The following is a 15,704-nucleotide window of genomic DNA, read 5'->3' as shown; positions in this document are numbered from 1 at the left end:
ACATTGATGGGGTTCAAAACAAAGGTCTTAATAAAGCACTGTTAAAGGTTGGGTAGACCAAAAGGATCCCCTGCTGCTCCTGCAACATTGAAGTGCCCTAAACAAGTCCCCTCAATTTACCACAATTTGGAGAACTCTTAAATGCCCTAAGTCAAAAATTAAATGAGAAGCTTGATGTGCAATCACTTGGGATAATTGTCAGGCTGAGTAATCAAGATAAAGATTGACAAAAGGGCTAGGGCTCCTTGGCTTGACCCCTTCCTGGGAACTCAAGACCTGTACACAAGAATAGGTAAAATGGTCAAAGGGTGGAGAAGTTTCTGGGACTTCTTTATATAGGTGTCCTGTGCACTCTGGTACTGTTAGGGAACAAAAGTTCATGTGCCCAATGCACCGTGAGGCCAAACAAACTGAAACATTGGAATTTGAAGCAGAGAAAGGTTTGTTGAAGAGCCAAGCAAGGAGGATGGGTGGCTTGGCTCATGCTGAAAACATCTGAACTCTTTGATGGTTTTTGGGGAAAAGTTTTTATAGGCAAAGTTTGGGGTAAGGGCGCTGGGTGTGTGACTTTCTTCTGATTGGTTGGTGGTGAGGTAATGGTGGTTTTCCATGAATTTTGTGCTTAACCTAAAGTTTTCATCTTCCATCAGGGTGGGAGGATCTTAGTTCTTGCAGAAAAACTCAAAGATATTGTGATGTATATTCCTTGAGGAGGAACCGGGACCCTGCCCCAAGCCTGCACTATTGTTTCTTGACTGTTTCTCCCTGGTCTCTAATCCCCTTCCTTCCCTGATTAGCAACTGTTTGAATCTGCCCTTTGGAACTAAAGGAAGGTCAGGAAGGCTGAATAAAACCTATTTATTACAAACAAGAAACAGGGTACATGGAAGTGATTTGTACTGGGGAGAATCCCAAAGGGTCCTGCTCTGTTTCAGTACCAAAACCGATTGGTGAGGCCCTACCAACAGCTGTAATTAAACTGAGTGAATATACAAATTAAGTTTGATGGGATTAAGGTGAAAGTTGAAATGAAAACTGAGATGTTTAAACAGGCTTTGTGTAAAGAAGTTGTGTCTCCTTTATCTGAATGCTTTATGGGAATGGATAGCCCATCACACTGGGAAACACTTCCCCTACATAGTATTGTAAAACAAAAATTTGTTGAAGTCCTAATGGAATCTTCAGTTAGGAATGTAAAGTTGATGAAATTAAGGTAACAGTTTAGATGAAAATTGATATGTTTGAAGTTGTTTTATTTGAGTACATTATGGCAACAATGGACATTGTGTCTGGCTGAGGAACTGTTTCTGTAAACCAGATGCATATGGATGTTCCCTTTAAGCAATATTAATTAGACATGCTAAATGAGAACCAGTAAGATTGCCCACACAGTGTAGAATTGAAGCTGGAGTCCTGGTATGGACAGATTCTCTGTATGATAGCTCTATATGGAGTATAGACTAGGGTTTATGGCAAAAGCCTGTGAATGCCTCCCATGACAGCTACTGGGAATTTGGACTAGAGAATGTCCATTTGTCTTCGTCTGTTTTGACTGCTATAACGAATTAATATAGACCAGGTAGCTCATAAATAGCAGGAGTTTATTTCTCACAGCTTGGAAGTCTTGTGTTTTCATCTCCATCTGACAAAGTAGGGCTGACAGTTGGAAGCTACCATGATGCCCAAAGGTTGGGAGAGTTCATTAGTTCTGTACCTGTGTAACTTTACCCTGTATGAATGGAAGCGGACTGAGAGGGAGACACTTGCTGACTGGCATTGCTACTAGAAGTCTGGGCCAGCACTGTGGATAAAATTAGTGTCTCTTCCAAAGGCGGTAATATTAGGATAAAAAATAAATGACAAATGGAGAGAAGGAGAAATAATAGCTGAGAATAAAGGAATGAATTGGGTAATGCAATGAGGGAATCCAACATTATACTAATACCTTGAAGGAAGTTCAGAGCGAGGGAATATCATCTCATAGCACAATTATACCAGATTCCTATAAGAGTAAAGCTATGTATTTGCCAAGACCAATTCTGCTTTGGAACCTGACAAAATTGAATGCAACCTGCAAACATGAGAGGCGTTGCTCTGGGAGATATTCTGGTCATATGCTATGGTAATGAGCTGGATTGATTGGTAGTGACTAGTGGATTTAGTAAGGTGCCAGTATCTTTTGAATTTCACTTTCAGTTTATATCTACTAAAAGGTATCACTTGGGAAGGAATTTCTGAGAACTGCTTCCTATTGGCACTTCAGAACGAGTGGTGTATGGCTCCCAGCAGATTGACCACCGTGTAACTATAAACCTTGATGATCAAATGCTTAGAAAGGCCTCTGGTTATAATGGACAACATATAATCGCAGCATGCCCAACATGCCACAGTGTGCCACACCTATCACCCTTGTTTTTGTGGATGGAAATCTATTAAGTAGAACAGGAAAAAACTTTGGGATTAAAATGATGGTCATCATGTGGTAGATTTGAGTACTCCTGGGTAATGGCTCCACACTGGGATGAAGGCTGTAAGAGGCCTTATGGCATACTCAGACTAAATTGCATCTAGGTGTGAATACCACTCATCTAACCCTAGTATGGGGGACCAAACATTTTTGGGTACAAAACATGTCTACTAACTGCACTCAGGCCATTGTCACATAATGGCAACAGCATGCATGGTAGATTAAACAAGATTGGCTCATAAAACAGAAAAGGGCCTCAGTGGAGATAGGTGACCGTCTAGGTATCCTGGGACAAACTGAGCTTGCTTTTAATGAGGAGCACCATTCAAGAGAAAAGGACTTATTAACTAGGATAAGTAGATCAGAGAAAGGCAATGGATGGAAGTCAGCCTGGAAAGATAAGGCTTTAGCAAATTTGATGAGGCAAACTCAGCAAACAATGCAAAGCTAGAACCCAGCATTGGGAAAAGGCCTGTACCTTATCCAACATAGCCTCTTGACCATTTTAATACAAATGGGGGCTGAAGTGGTCATAGGACAATGGTCCTCAGTCCTAACCAAGTTTATACATACATTTCATAATTTCTAGCAGCATAACCTTCCTCATCATAAATTTTTCAATATAGTATAAAACATATTTGCTAATAGACCTAAATATCTTTAGTTCCTCTGTAAAAGGAGATCAAAAGTGGATAAACCTATGTTCAGTAATTACTGTTTCAGTACTTTATCTTTTTTGGAAATAATCTAGATATTCAATGAATATCCATGACTTAACTCATCTCAGTATAACTTTAAGGCTTTGTGAACGAAAAATACTGCAAACCATATCAGTAAACAAAGAATACTGAAGCCATCAAGTCATCAGCCGCTGCCACCCACCCCCACCCCCGCCCCACCCAGTGAAGACAAGACTGCAGCCCAGCCTCTGCAGCCACTCACAGTGGTGCACCCCGAGGGGACTCAGAATAATAAAGGTCATGATACTGGCCCTAGATAGCTGGATGCCTGTCAAAGGAATGAATTCAGTGAGCCCAAATATTTGCTTCCTTCCATACATAGAAAAGCACTAAATTCTTTAACTTGAGATGCCTGGTTTTCTTTAGATAACAAGTAATCTTTTATTGTTTCAGCTACCTGGTCTTTGTTGTAAAGTTCCTATATATTCAAGCTCCTCCCCTACCTCTTCGGAGCAGTCCCTCAGAGTGATCTGAGAGGCTGTCCTGCCAAATAAAACAACTCTCAACTTTAAGGCTGCGCATTTATTTCAGTCAACAGCTTCAAGCTACCAAAAAGATCTTGGAAATTAATTTTAAGTAGATATACCATAAAGCATAATTATTGTTGAAAGTTTCATTTATAAACTTTTATTTTACTTATGTCTATTTAATTCACTTGTTTTTAACAATTATGTTTAGATCGTCAAGAAAATTGCCTAAGATATCAAACAGCTAACTATCATTTTAAGTTATCTTTCTTGCTGAAAAATACTGTGACAGAGATGACATGAGCTTATATGACTGTTAGTAAACCTTGGTAGAATGAAAGTATTATGTTTAATGCTGGTAACTCTAAAGACATGCCTTCTTAAATTAAACCAATAAACATAAACTATCTTTTATTTACTAAAGAATATCCTAGATCATGTGAACTTAAAAAATATTTGTGTTAGTTTTTATATTTCTGAGAGTACACTTGTTGTCGAAAGATTGACCCCCGTCCCTGACGAGCCAAATAACTCAGAGACAAGGTCTGGAGCTTAGAAGAAAAGAGGCAGTTTTATTGCTTTGCTGGGCAAAAGGGACTCAGAGCAGGGTAGTGCCTTCAAAACTGAGACCCCACCTTGGGGATTGGGTGGGGTGGTTATATAGCCAGAGCTCAAACAATAGAGCATTGATAACAATCAACAGAACCATTTTCTCATCAGAAGACAGAATGGCATCATGATGCCTCCAGGCGACCAGTTAGCTGTTAGATCTGTATCTCATAAGCACTCAAGGTGTGGTCTTCTTGGTAATTCGGCTATTTTGTAAGGTTATAGTCCTGTGACCTTCTCCTTGGAGAAGGACTCAGAGACCAAACATGATTATTACTGTCAATGACTGGAATAAAGTAGAAACAGTAAGATCAACAGCTTTAGTTTTAACAGTGGGCCTGGAACTGTGAGTAGCAACTGGTCAGTCAGGTCAGTTGACCATTTTAAGGGTGAGCATAAGAATGAGCAATCTGTTAGCCTAAGTGTGGCCATTATATTAATCCTCCTTCACACTTGTTTTATATAATTGCATGTTTGTCTTTAAGCCAATTAAATAGAGCTCTTTACAATTTAATTTTGGCAATACCATTTGAAGAGAGAAAAAAAATCACACATTTATAACATACATACATAACATAGATATGATACCCAGCAGGACTCTGTGGGGTCCTCCCTGGTACAAATCTTTCCATGTAACTTGTTTGTAGGAAATAGGCTTCATTCAGCCTCCTTTACCTTCTCTTGTGTTCCAAAGGGCAGATTCAAACAGTTGCTAATCAGGGAAGGGAGAGGATGCAGAAACAAGGGAGGAACAGTGAAGAAATAATAGTGCAGCCTTGGGGCAGTGTCCTGGTTACCGAGGCCCCCAGGGTCATATCCCTGTCCCTTCCTCAAACAGAAACCAATTACCCTTATCTAAGTCTTAAAGGCAACAAAAAGAAACAAGAACTGGTTGGAAAGTGCAAAGCCCAAGATGACAGAGGATTTGACTTCCAGTGGACCTTGAGCCTAATTATATGGTCATTGTAATGCACTAGTATGCTAAGTGACACGTTCAACAGTGCCATGACACTTGACGATTGCCATGACAACAACCAGAAAGCCCATGCACAAGGATGGAAAAGAAAGGTAATTGGCTTTAGCACATCTGGAATAAGGACATGATGGCAGAAGCCTCCCATAAATGTCCACGTGGCCTGAGCTGCAGCTGGAGCTGTCTTACCTGCCAGCTTGGCTGGTAGCTCCCCAGCTCGAGTGCTTCCTTTCCCCACTTGAGTGCTTTTCTTCCCTTCTCCCTGCTCAAGCACTTTCCTTCCTTTCCCCCTTTTGAGAAATAAAGCAGCCTTTTCACTTTGTCCCTTTGTCTTAGCTGCAAAATCTTTCACAACCAGCAGTAAAGACACATTTTTGTGGGCCTCCTAATTTAGGGGTTTCACTATCTGCTAACGTACATACATAAACATACAAACAGGTGAAACAGTTCTTGTTGGTTTTGTTTTAAAAACATTTACTCTTACTTTTTCCTCTACCTGTAAGGTCATTCCCCCAGCTATTCCAATGGCTTGCCTTGATCTTATTCAAGTATTTGCAGAAATATATCCTTCTCAGTGAAGTCTACTCTGGCCATTCTATTTAAGGTTGCAATCACCATCAGTCCTAGGATTCTCTGTTGCTCTTTCTTGCTGTGCTTTTTTCCATAGCATCTATACCCAGATGTTATACCATGTTTTCCTTAATAAACAAATCTGTATTCCTTTATGAGCATATAAGATTCATAATTGCTAGGATTTTTTGGATCTTTGTTTTGCACTGTGGTATATTTTGCACCCCTAACAGTTCTAGGAACATAGCAGATACACAACAAATATATGTTAGAAGGACGAAAGGATAAGAAAACTATAACTGGGTCCCATACAAACTGTTCAGTGATACAGTCTGGCTGGTTTAAGAAAAAGTCCTAAGCAACAGTATTAGGGAGATAATGGTTCAGTAAAAATAGCGGGGAAAAAAGGAACCAACATGCTAGTTTATTTGTATGCAATATCAAATTAGATATTTACAATAATTCCTGTGATAAGAATATTTAGTCATTTTATAGAAATAGTAACTAAGAGAAGTCAAATGAATAGCTAAAGGTCATATGGTTACTAAGTAGCAGAGATAAATTTCAAAGCTAATATTGATTCCAAAATCAGAAGCTTTACATATTAATCATACTTTCTACAAAGAAGCAGGGAAATGCCAAAGGGCATTGAAATGGGTTATTAGTGCCATAGTGTCCTCCGATGGACATCATTGAGTTCTGGTCTTTCTTTTTCATAGTTTCTTAAAAATATTCTTATATAAAAAAATCACATGTAAAGATTTAGATAATATTTACAGAAACATAATTATCAAGTGTTTAATGAACATTGTGTCATAATTGTATTATACTATTTATTTTAAGATCTTTTGCTGGGAAAGTCCTCTCAAGGATATAGTGTTGTACAGAGTGAAATTACATTGAAATATTAACTAAAACTGGCAGCAGTTTTTTTTTGACTCTGTAGAAAAACTTATCTTCCTGACTTAATTTTCAAAGATTGCATCACCGTATGCATTTTGAGATAGCCTCTATTTTTCTGTCCTATTTCAACTATGCACTATGCAAAAACTAGTGCAATGTTATTTACTTTCTTTTGAATTTGTTGCTGTGCCCCTGGATATATCTGCTAATCCCTGCTCTCAAAAACTTTCAAAAGGAAATTATGTTTACTCTTTTAGTAAAGAAAGTGAAAAAGTAGGTAGCATTTTATTAACTCAGTTGGTTATATAGAAATGTTTTCTTTTGGAGGGGGAAAGTTAGATATGCCTCACCATAAAGATTTATATTTTATTTTTGACTTTATCATCATCAATTTAGGACAAAGAAATTAACCATTTTGTATGCTAATAGAGGTCACAGAGCAGTCAGTGACCTGAAACCAATGTCTGATGATTCACACTAGTCCTTTAATTTTGTAACCTTTTAAAGGACATTTATTAACTTTTTCAGGATATCTTACTATGGGATGTGAGAAAGGTTTATCATATGGAACAAACTCAAAGAAAGATATTAACTTGTATTGGGCTGAACAAGACAAAATCAGTGGTCCATTACTCTGAATGGCAGCTGTAGGTCAGCAAATAACTGTAATGAAGAAATGATCTTTTTTTATGATAACAGGATCTCACAGATCTTGGGATCATATACCATCTAATATCAAAAAATGGAAGTTACATAAAAAAGTGAAAAATTGAAAGAATGATGTAATCACAACTTGGAACACTATAGAGTCATTAAAAATTGTAATGTTGGAGGATAATATGAATATGGGAAATTGTTCATAATATATAGTGGCAGGTAAAAAGATTACAAGACAATTTGTACAATAGGATATACTTTTTGGAAATATATATCTATATTTGCACAAAAAATGTTGAGAGCTTAGTCTTGAGTAATGGTATATTTCTTAATGTCATTAATTTTACTGAATCAGTTGTTGGCTGGGTGGCAGACAGGGTGGTGTGCGGCTGTTCCCAACAGTCATTCAAGAATTCAGGTTGACATAGGTTCTACCATTTTCAGCTCAGTATTTCCAGTGTCTCTTGGACATTGACAATCAATTGACAGATGGGAAAAGAGGGAGAGTAGAAGACCTCTAGATGGTTTTATGGGCCAAGCTAAAAGTGGATAAATCAATTCTCCCACAATGACCAGAATTCAGTTCTATGGTCTCATCTAATTATAAGAAAGGTAGGAAGTGTGGTCTGCCTATATGCCCAGGAAGAAAAGGAAATGGGTTTTGGTAAATACAGAGCAGTCTCTGTCTCAGGTAAGATCCTGGGTAATATGTATAGTTGTTCCTATGTTTTAGTCTGTTTTTAAGTGGTCATTGGCTTTCCATGTCTCTACTAAAGTCAGAGAGGGATATATATCATCACTTGATTTTGTACCAGTTCTCATTTCTATTGCCACCACCAGATCTTTAGGTTGGCAACAGGGTTCTACATGAAGGGCTCTAAGGTGGACTGTACCTAGGATCAGCTTTTTAATATTACAATGGTCCACTTACACTTTGTTGTGTCAACCATTATTTCGTTGTGAGTCAGAGTCTTGACAACTTGCCATCAATCCCCAGAGTATCGTAAACTACAAATCATAATAATAAATGATCACAAAAATAAAATAGCTAATTGAAATCATACAGATTTTACATACTTGGCTTTTAGGGCATAATAGGTGCTAGAGGAAAGTTCCTTGACTGACTGATAGTCTTCCTACACTTTTCAGAGTTGTGTTCTTTCCTGTCCATAAACTGGGAGTCCCTGGAAGGCAGAGACAATCCCCTCATTCTGTAAATCTCTGTTGGTATGTGTTTGGATAATTAATTTTTAGTCTCCTTCTGCCATGGGGAATATACCAGTTTATGTGCTTAAGGCCAAGTAGGAAGGTCTCTGGGTTTAGAGATAGAAGCTAATCTTGGGAAATAATCGGCTCTCTGACAGGTCCGTGGACACAGCAGCCTTCACTAAATCTTTTTTGGGTGATTTAGGGATGGAATTTCTCTTCTCTGTCTATTATTCATCTATAAAATTAGGATAATACTAATAACCCCTGCTCTATCTCCAGTATCCCTGTGAAGATCAAATTATTCTTAGTTTTCACTTATAAACTTAAAGAATGTATGTGAACTCTGAGTTTTTATAGTATCAATTAAATTCTGCTGGATAGTGTCCCTTTGTCTTTCTAGATCCATTTTTTAGTCATCTCCCTCCTTTTCTGTTACCTAAGAGGCTGATCTCTATGGATTATCATCAGCTAGACACTCTTGACCTATGGATTAGGCCAAAGAGAAGTACCAATGTGGGACTGAATGGCTGGAGGAAAGAGAATTTGGAGTATTTACTCAACAGTTTCTTCTCTGCAAGGGTGTGGGTTGACAGCAGCTGTGTTCTTCCACCAAAGGCCACAACTCCAGTCTGGTACGTCTCTCCTACAGTTGCATCTTTCTCCAGGTTCCTACAATGGCTTTTCCCTCTTCCCCTTTCAAGCACAGGTGTGGTAGTGGTCTCAGAATTGCTAACCTTTGGGTGTTTTTATCATTCCTAGTGGTTACCTTTATTCTCCCTATACCTTTGTAAGTGGCCCTTCATTAAACTCAGATTATTCACCCCTTCTGAGTGAGCCATCTGTATCCTGTGGGGCTCTGACCTATATATAATCCAAAGACATCTGTGCTGCATCACCATGCATAATATGTCACACTTAATGATGGTGGCTAATCCGTGAGCCACAACAAGAGATTTCTCAGGGATGGAAGTAACCTTCATATTCCCCTGTATGCATTATGAAGTATCAACATAGACTAAGCCCATATACAGGAAATTGAACAAAAGTCCTGACATTTAGGGCCTTAAAATGTCATAGATGTCATCAACTTAGAAAAAACAGTGAGAGGGCATATAGCCACTGAGAAATTTCAGACATAAATTATTTCCAAGTTGTGCAAATACTGTGTATGCCCAGTAATGCAGGGCATTCCATATGCAACCACATTCGTCTAGTTCAGCTTCTAAGCAGAAGGCCCTCAGTTCTGCTTGGGAAACTTTTGGCCATCTCCTCAAAGGAGTTGTGTTTTTCCTCTGAAGATTTCACCTTTGGTGTCCTTTCTTCAAAGTGTTTCTCTGGTATAACATAGGGGTTTAATGTATAATTAGGTTGACCCTACATCTCAGTTTGACTGAGACAGTTTCAATTTAATTAGGTACCAGCTTAATTATTAGTGGCACCCTTTTACATCTTAAAAGTGTTCCAGTTTGAATGGTAAATTATATGGTCCCCATGTATAATAATCCTTTACTGCTGTTTGTGGAGGTCTTGGATAAAAACTATGTATAACCTGTGTGAGTTTCAAATACACAGCCTCATTCTGCTGTACTGCTTCATTTGCAGTACTTCTCTGGGAGTTGGTGGCTCTCGGTTTGTTTCTGTGATTGTCTATCTAGGTATGGTAGATACAATTCTCTGATCAACTAGTTTTGCTTTCATGGCCCCCAGGTTTAGCATTCAATTCCAGGTTGAAATAGGCATTCTCTGTAGGCATTTCAACCTTATGTAAGTCCTACATTCCTTTCTGAAGCAGCCAAGTTCTTTTTCTTTCTTAACTATAAGCTGTCCTCTGATAGTTCAAATAGAAATACTTTTTTTTCCCTCATGTGGAAGTCGTTCAGAATTGTTTTACTTCTTTACTTTCCTCATCTTACTCTGATCTCCAGTTTTAGACATATCAGGATACTTCTGGATATCTCTATGCACCATGTAGAATTTCAGTTTCTTATGCTTCAAGTTCTTCATGTTTTTGAACTCTATTTCTAAAAAGTCAACATTTTACTTTACTATGGCACTCCCTCTGTCAAATCGTAAGTATAGTTCTCCCACATTTTGTTCAGTATAAACATTCATAAATTAAAAGCGCACATTACATCATAATTGTGTCAACCCTGGGAGATGGTAGGATTTTGATTCTCCTTAGGAGTTTGAGGAGAGGAGTTTCAACCATCATACATCATTGAAGATATCTGAAATATGAAACCATAGGCAGAATTTTATCTTTTGCAGTCACCACCACATAATCAGAGATAGAAAGATTATTAAAGCTCTTGGATAGTATGCATGGGAGTTAAATAACCTGGCGACTGCATGAAATTTCCTTCTAGTAAGCAGTACTTGTTAAATAACTGTCTAGTCATGAAACATGTATCATCAATAAGATAGTTCCTGTTTTTAAAGATGCTGTTGAATAAGCATTAAAATATCTGCTGGTATCATTTATTTCAGTTTGTATATATTCTTAAAAGTAGTTTGATTAGTCAAAATATTTATTTTGTCATTAAATTATCCATATATTCATTCAGTCAAGAATTATTTATTGAGAACTTACTCTATGTCAGATACTGTGTTAGGCACTGGGGATAAAATAGTGAATGAGAAAGATATGGCCATTTCTTTCAGGGAGCTTACAGTCTTGTGGAAAATACATAGGTCCCTGAAGAAAAGTGTGATAAGAGAAGTACAAGTGTAAAAGTAGCACCTAATTGAGAGCTAGTGATCATACAAGGCTTCCTGCAAGAAGTCTAGTCCAAACTGGGTGTGGGAAATGAGTGTGAATTAGCTAGGACAGCAGTGGAGGGGGCTGGGAGAAGGAAGAGGGTAGAAAGTGTTAGAGGAAGAAAGAATGGCAGGTGTATAGGTCCAGTGTATTGTCAGGGAGACAGGACACATTCAGGGAACCAAATAGCCTGGCTGGAGTGTGAGCGGTAAGGAGAGGGGAGAATGAGGCTGGCGTGGAAGCAGGGAGCTGACAGGTTGTTAGCTGGGGAAGGAGTTAGGACCTAATGATGGGGGTAATGGGGACATACAGTTTGACATCGGAGCCTTTAAGGATCTGGCCCAACATAGTTTTCTGATATATTTCTACTATTTATCGATATATGCTCCAGGGTTCAGGCAAACAGATCTTGGGCTGTTGATCTTTTAGGAAAGGTCTCTTCCGTCCATCTGCAGAGACTGTCTTTTACATTCAACTTTCCTTGATTTTCACAGTTAGGAAATGTCTTCCTCCTGTTTTGAACTCCCATAGCTCTGTCTCTCTGTCTTATGAGGCCTACCCTATAGCTTTTCTTATATTTATGGCATATCTTAGCTTTCTGCTAGATAGTGAGGATAAGAGTTCATCTAATTTATTTGTTTTATCTCTATAATGATTGTCTTAGAGTTTCTATTAATTTGTTTTGTCCTTATTCATCTCCATTGAACCCACTGCTGGGGGAAACGTTCTACCTCACATAATCCAGGTGTCGGACTTTTGGAATCTTCTTCTTTGCATTCGTTATAAGTGCACTTGTAACATTATTGGTATACAGGTAATAGATGCGTATATGTATATCTTAATAACATTTTTATTGATAGTCTGTGGACTTCATATAAAATAATGATATCAGATATTTGAATATTGATGTTTCATACTGGAATTTCACTTACATAGAAGTGCAACTATATGGGTAACTTTGGAGAATATTAGGAGTGAGATTATTAGATTAGATTTGATTAGATTTTGAATTGCATTATTTACAGAATTAGATAAAATTTTTTCATAACCCAGAATAAAGAAGCGTTATATAAATTGTAGAGCAATTTTGGTGACAGAAGCTAAATGTTGACAGAATTGTAATGCACAATTAGAGAATTCTATCAAATGATAAGGTTGTTAGCTAAGAAATGGCATCTCATGGTCTAGAAATCCTATATTATCTAAGAAGCAATCATGTGACAAGAGTCACTATGAGATAATGATTCAGATTGTGCCTGCTGTTCCCCTGATGTAGTGTACCCCCCCCCCCTTGCTTAAGAAAGTGGAATAAAAATAAATTTTTATTTTCTCATTCTCATCACTGAGAGTTTTTTAAAAAAATGTAAGCCACAGAAAAAATACTGACTCTCAACTACCTAAAAGGAAAATTGCATGGATGCAGGGAAGAAGTAATTTGCTGGGAGAAGATGAGACAATTCTTCCACAATATGTAGAGATCATTGAAGCAGTGTTCTTGGATGGTAAAACTTCTGGATGGTTGCCAAGCTTATATGGCATATCACTGAGTTTTAACATTTATTATTACTGACATTGCATGGGTTCTGGATAAAAGCATCGCCTTGAGAGCTTGGAATCTAAATTAAACCACTTCCAAACACTGAAGAAATGATGGCTTTTAGGATGCCAAACTGATTCAAGATGAAATGCTTGCAAAGAGCTTGCAATGAGCAATTTCAAAGTTGTCTTCAAGATAAAAGTTTGTAAAGAATAAGTAAGATATTTTAGATAAAATTTATTTTCGAGTAGTTGACATCTGGTATGTGAATAGCTTGTTTATATGGAACGCAATATGCAGAATTGAGGCAATGTTCCATATAAGATAATTTTAACATATCAGTGCTTCCAATTTTAGGCATTTTTATTATTATGCAGCACATGCCTAACTGGGGATTGTAAATACGAAATATTTGAAAGATGATTTAGTTCTTTTTGATCACTTGGAGTCACAAGTGTGAGTAGCAGATGTTACTCTAGTATAGGAGCAATAATGTCCTGAGAAACTACTGAAATATGCAGTACTTAAAAAAAAAATTTCTTCATGGAAAAATTAGAATTCACAGCCCTTTTCTCTCTTTGTTATCAATGTACTTTCTTACTGTTGTCATGATATAGTACTACTTCTAAATAGTAGTTTTTTTGTGAGTCCTTTTTTTTTTCTGAAAGAAACAGAGCCTCTCTTGAAGAATAAAATGCTTGGGTTTCGGGCCTTCCAACTTCATGGGTGTCAACCAAAGAGTTAGAAGCATGACATAAAAATAATGAGTGTTTTATTATTTACCTTTTCCAGGAAGAGCTTGTCTATAATTGTTTAGAAAATCTTAAAAAGATTCCGTGCTCACCATCTAACTGTTAAGATTTTTTGGCCATTATCATATAACTCCACAGAAAAATGAGGCTATTATTTGTACACCAAACTTACAATCTATTTCTAATTTGTTAACAGTGACAACTGGAAAGATAGATTATTTAGAATTTTTGCTAAGTTGATAATATAAAAAATACAACATAACTAAATACTCTTACATTTTAAGTTATTTACATTGTAGTCTGTAAATCGCTGCCCACTGTGATCATACTATAATATCCCTGGTACTTACTTTGTCTGTGGTATCTGAATAACACCATGGCCGAATCTTTTGTTTCTCTTTGTAGATAGATGGTGCAAATTCAATTGAATTGATTTGAATCCAAATGCTTTGTTTCTTATTTCTCCTTGAGCAAGTAGTTCAATTTAATTTTCTGTTTAGTGAGAATCTAGCCTAATGGAACTTATTTTGGGTCCTTGTGTAACAGGTGATACCCAGGCCATGAAATTTGCTGTTACAGATCTGCCAATTCCAGTGTATCTTCCTTGCTGACCTTCACCAAATCTCTACCCTTAAGTTATTTAACTGTAAGTATCATTATCAGCTCATTTTGATGTCTCTACACTACAAATATTGTACCTGTAAGGGTTGATAACTCTTCTACTTCTGAACAGTGCTAGTTTTGTTAGTGAGCATAGACCCAAGGAAATGGATGGGAGGACGACAATTATATTTTAATAGAGGTTGCAGTTGGGAAGTCATTTGAGCATAATTGGCTGCCTGAGAGAACTGGATATAATGGCACATTTGAGGTGACATTTGTGCCCTTCTATGATTCAAACACTTTTCTTCTCTTAGAGGTAATTGTTATCCTGAATTTTGTGTTTCTCATTTCCTTAAGAATTGCACAGTTTACCATATTTGTTTTGCATGCTTTTGGACTTTGCATAAATGGAGTATGCTTTTGTAACATGCTTTTAAAACTCAACATTATGTTCTTGGGATTCATGTATAATGGTGTAGGTGACCATAGTTTATTCATCTTTATTGCTATATAATATTGTGTTATATGAACATACAATTCATCTATAACTATATTTAGATACATCTATTAATACAAAATTGGGTTATTTCCTTCACCATTGTGAAGAATGCTGCCATGGGTATTCTTGTCATATGTTCTGTGTGTGCTAGTTTCACTAGGGCAGTGTTTTTCAAACTGTGGTTTATGACCCATTACTGGATTGTGAAATCAATTTAGTGAGTTGTGACTAGCATTAAAAAAAAAATTTACAGTACACTTACAGTAGACTAGACTAGAAAATGTCATAGAGCATTCCACATACAATAATGAAGGTTATTTCAAAAAAATTTTGCTTCAGTATGTGTGAGTATATTTGTGTGTAGCGTGTATACATGTATTGAATTGTGATGTAAAATATATTTTTTATTGTAGGTTGTGGCCAAAAATTTTGAAAGCTACTGCTCTAGTGTAGATGATTAGGAGTAGAATTATTAGGACATGAGCAATCATCCTTAGCAATAGTACCCAATTGCTTTCCAAAGTGGCGCTACCAATTTACATTCTCATAAGTAGTGTGCAAGAGTGCCAGCTACAGTACATACTAACCAACCTTTGATACTGTAGATTTTTAACATTTTGGATAGTCTGGTGGGTGCAGTAGTACATTGTGGTGGTTTAAATGTTCAGTTGATTATGGTTGAAGTTGAGCTTTTTTTCAGTTTTCCCTGTGTCCTATATAAACAACTTTTTCTTCCTTTAAAAGGTATAATTTCCAAAATAAGATTGTGTCTGAAGATTTCTTACTCTTTTGTAAGTTTATGCTTTTCACAAGGAAGACTCTTAAAGAAATTTGAAAGATTCTAGCTTCAAAATACTGCCAGTGTGGTAAAGGTTTTTTCTTAGTTTTTGGGTGACCTGAAAATGTAAGTTAAAAATTAAGTTAATCCTGAAGCAAGAATGTATGTAGATTAAAATGAGA

The 15,704-nt window shown here is 37.1% G+C and overlaps 1 long non-coding RNA gene across 1 annotated transcript in view; it reads left to right on the top strand.

The window, feature by feature from the left end:
• Nucleotides 1-15,704, top strand: part of LOC140695698 (uncharacterized) — a 331,090-nt gene that overhangs the window by 44,115 nt on the left and 271,271 nt on the right. Inside the window, exon 3 of the long non-coding RNA XR_012071503.1 lies at nt 14,189-14,288. This is a non-coding gene — a long non-coding RNA (uncharacterized lncRNA). The remainder of the gene's footprint in view (nt 1-14,188; nt 14,289-15,704) is intronic.

The sequence above is a fragment of the Vicugna pacos genome, chromosome 3 (genome assembly GCF_048564905.1).
Source record: "Vicugna pacos chromosome 3, VicPac4, whole genome shotgun sequence".
In the NCBI taxonomy this organism is placed as follows: domain Eukaryota; kingdom Metazoa; phylum Chordata; class Mammalia; order Artiodactyla; family Camelidae; genus Vicugna; species Vicugna pacos.
This window is presented reverse-complemented; position numbering and strand designations above follow the sequence as displayed.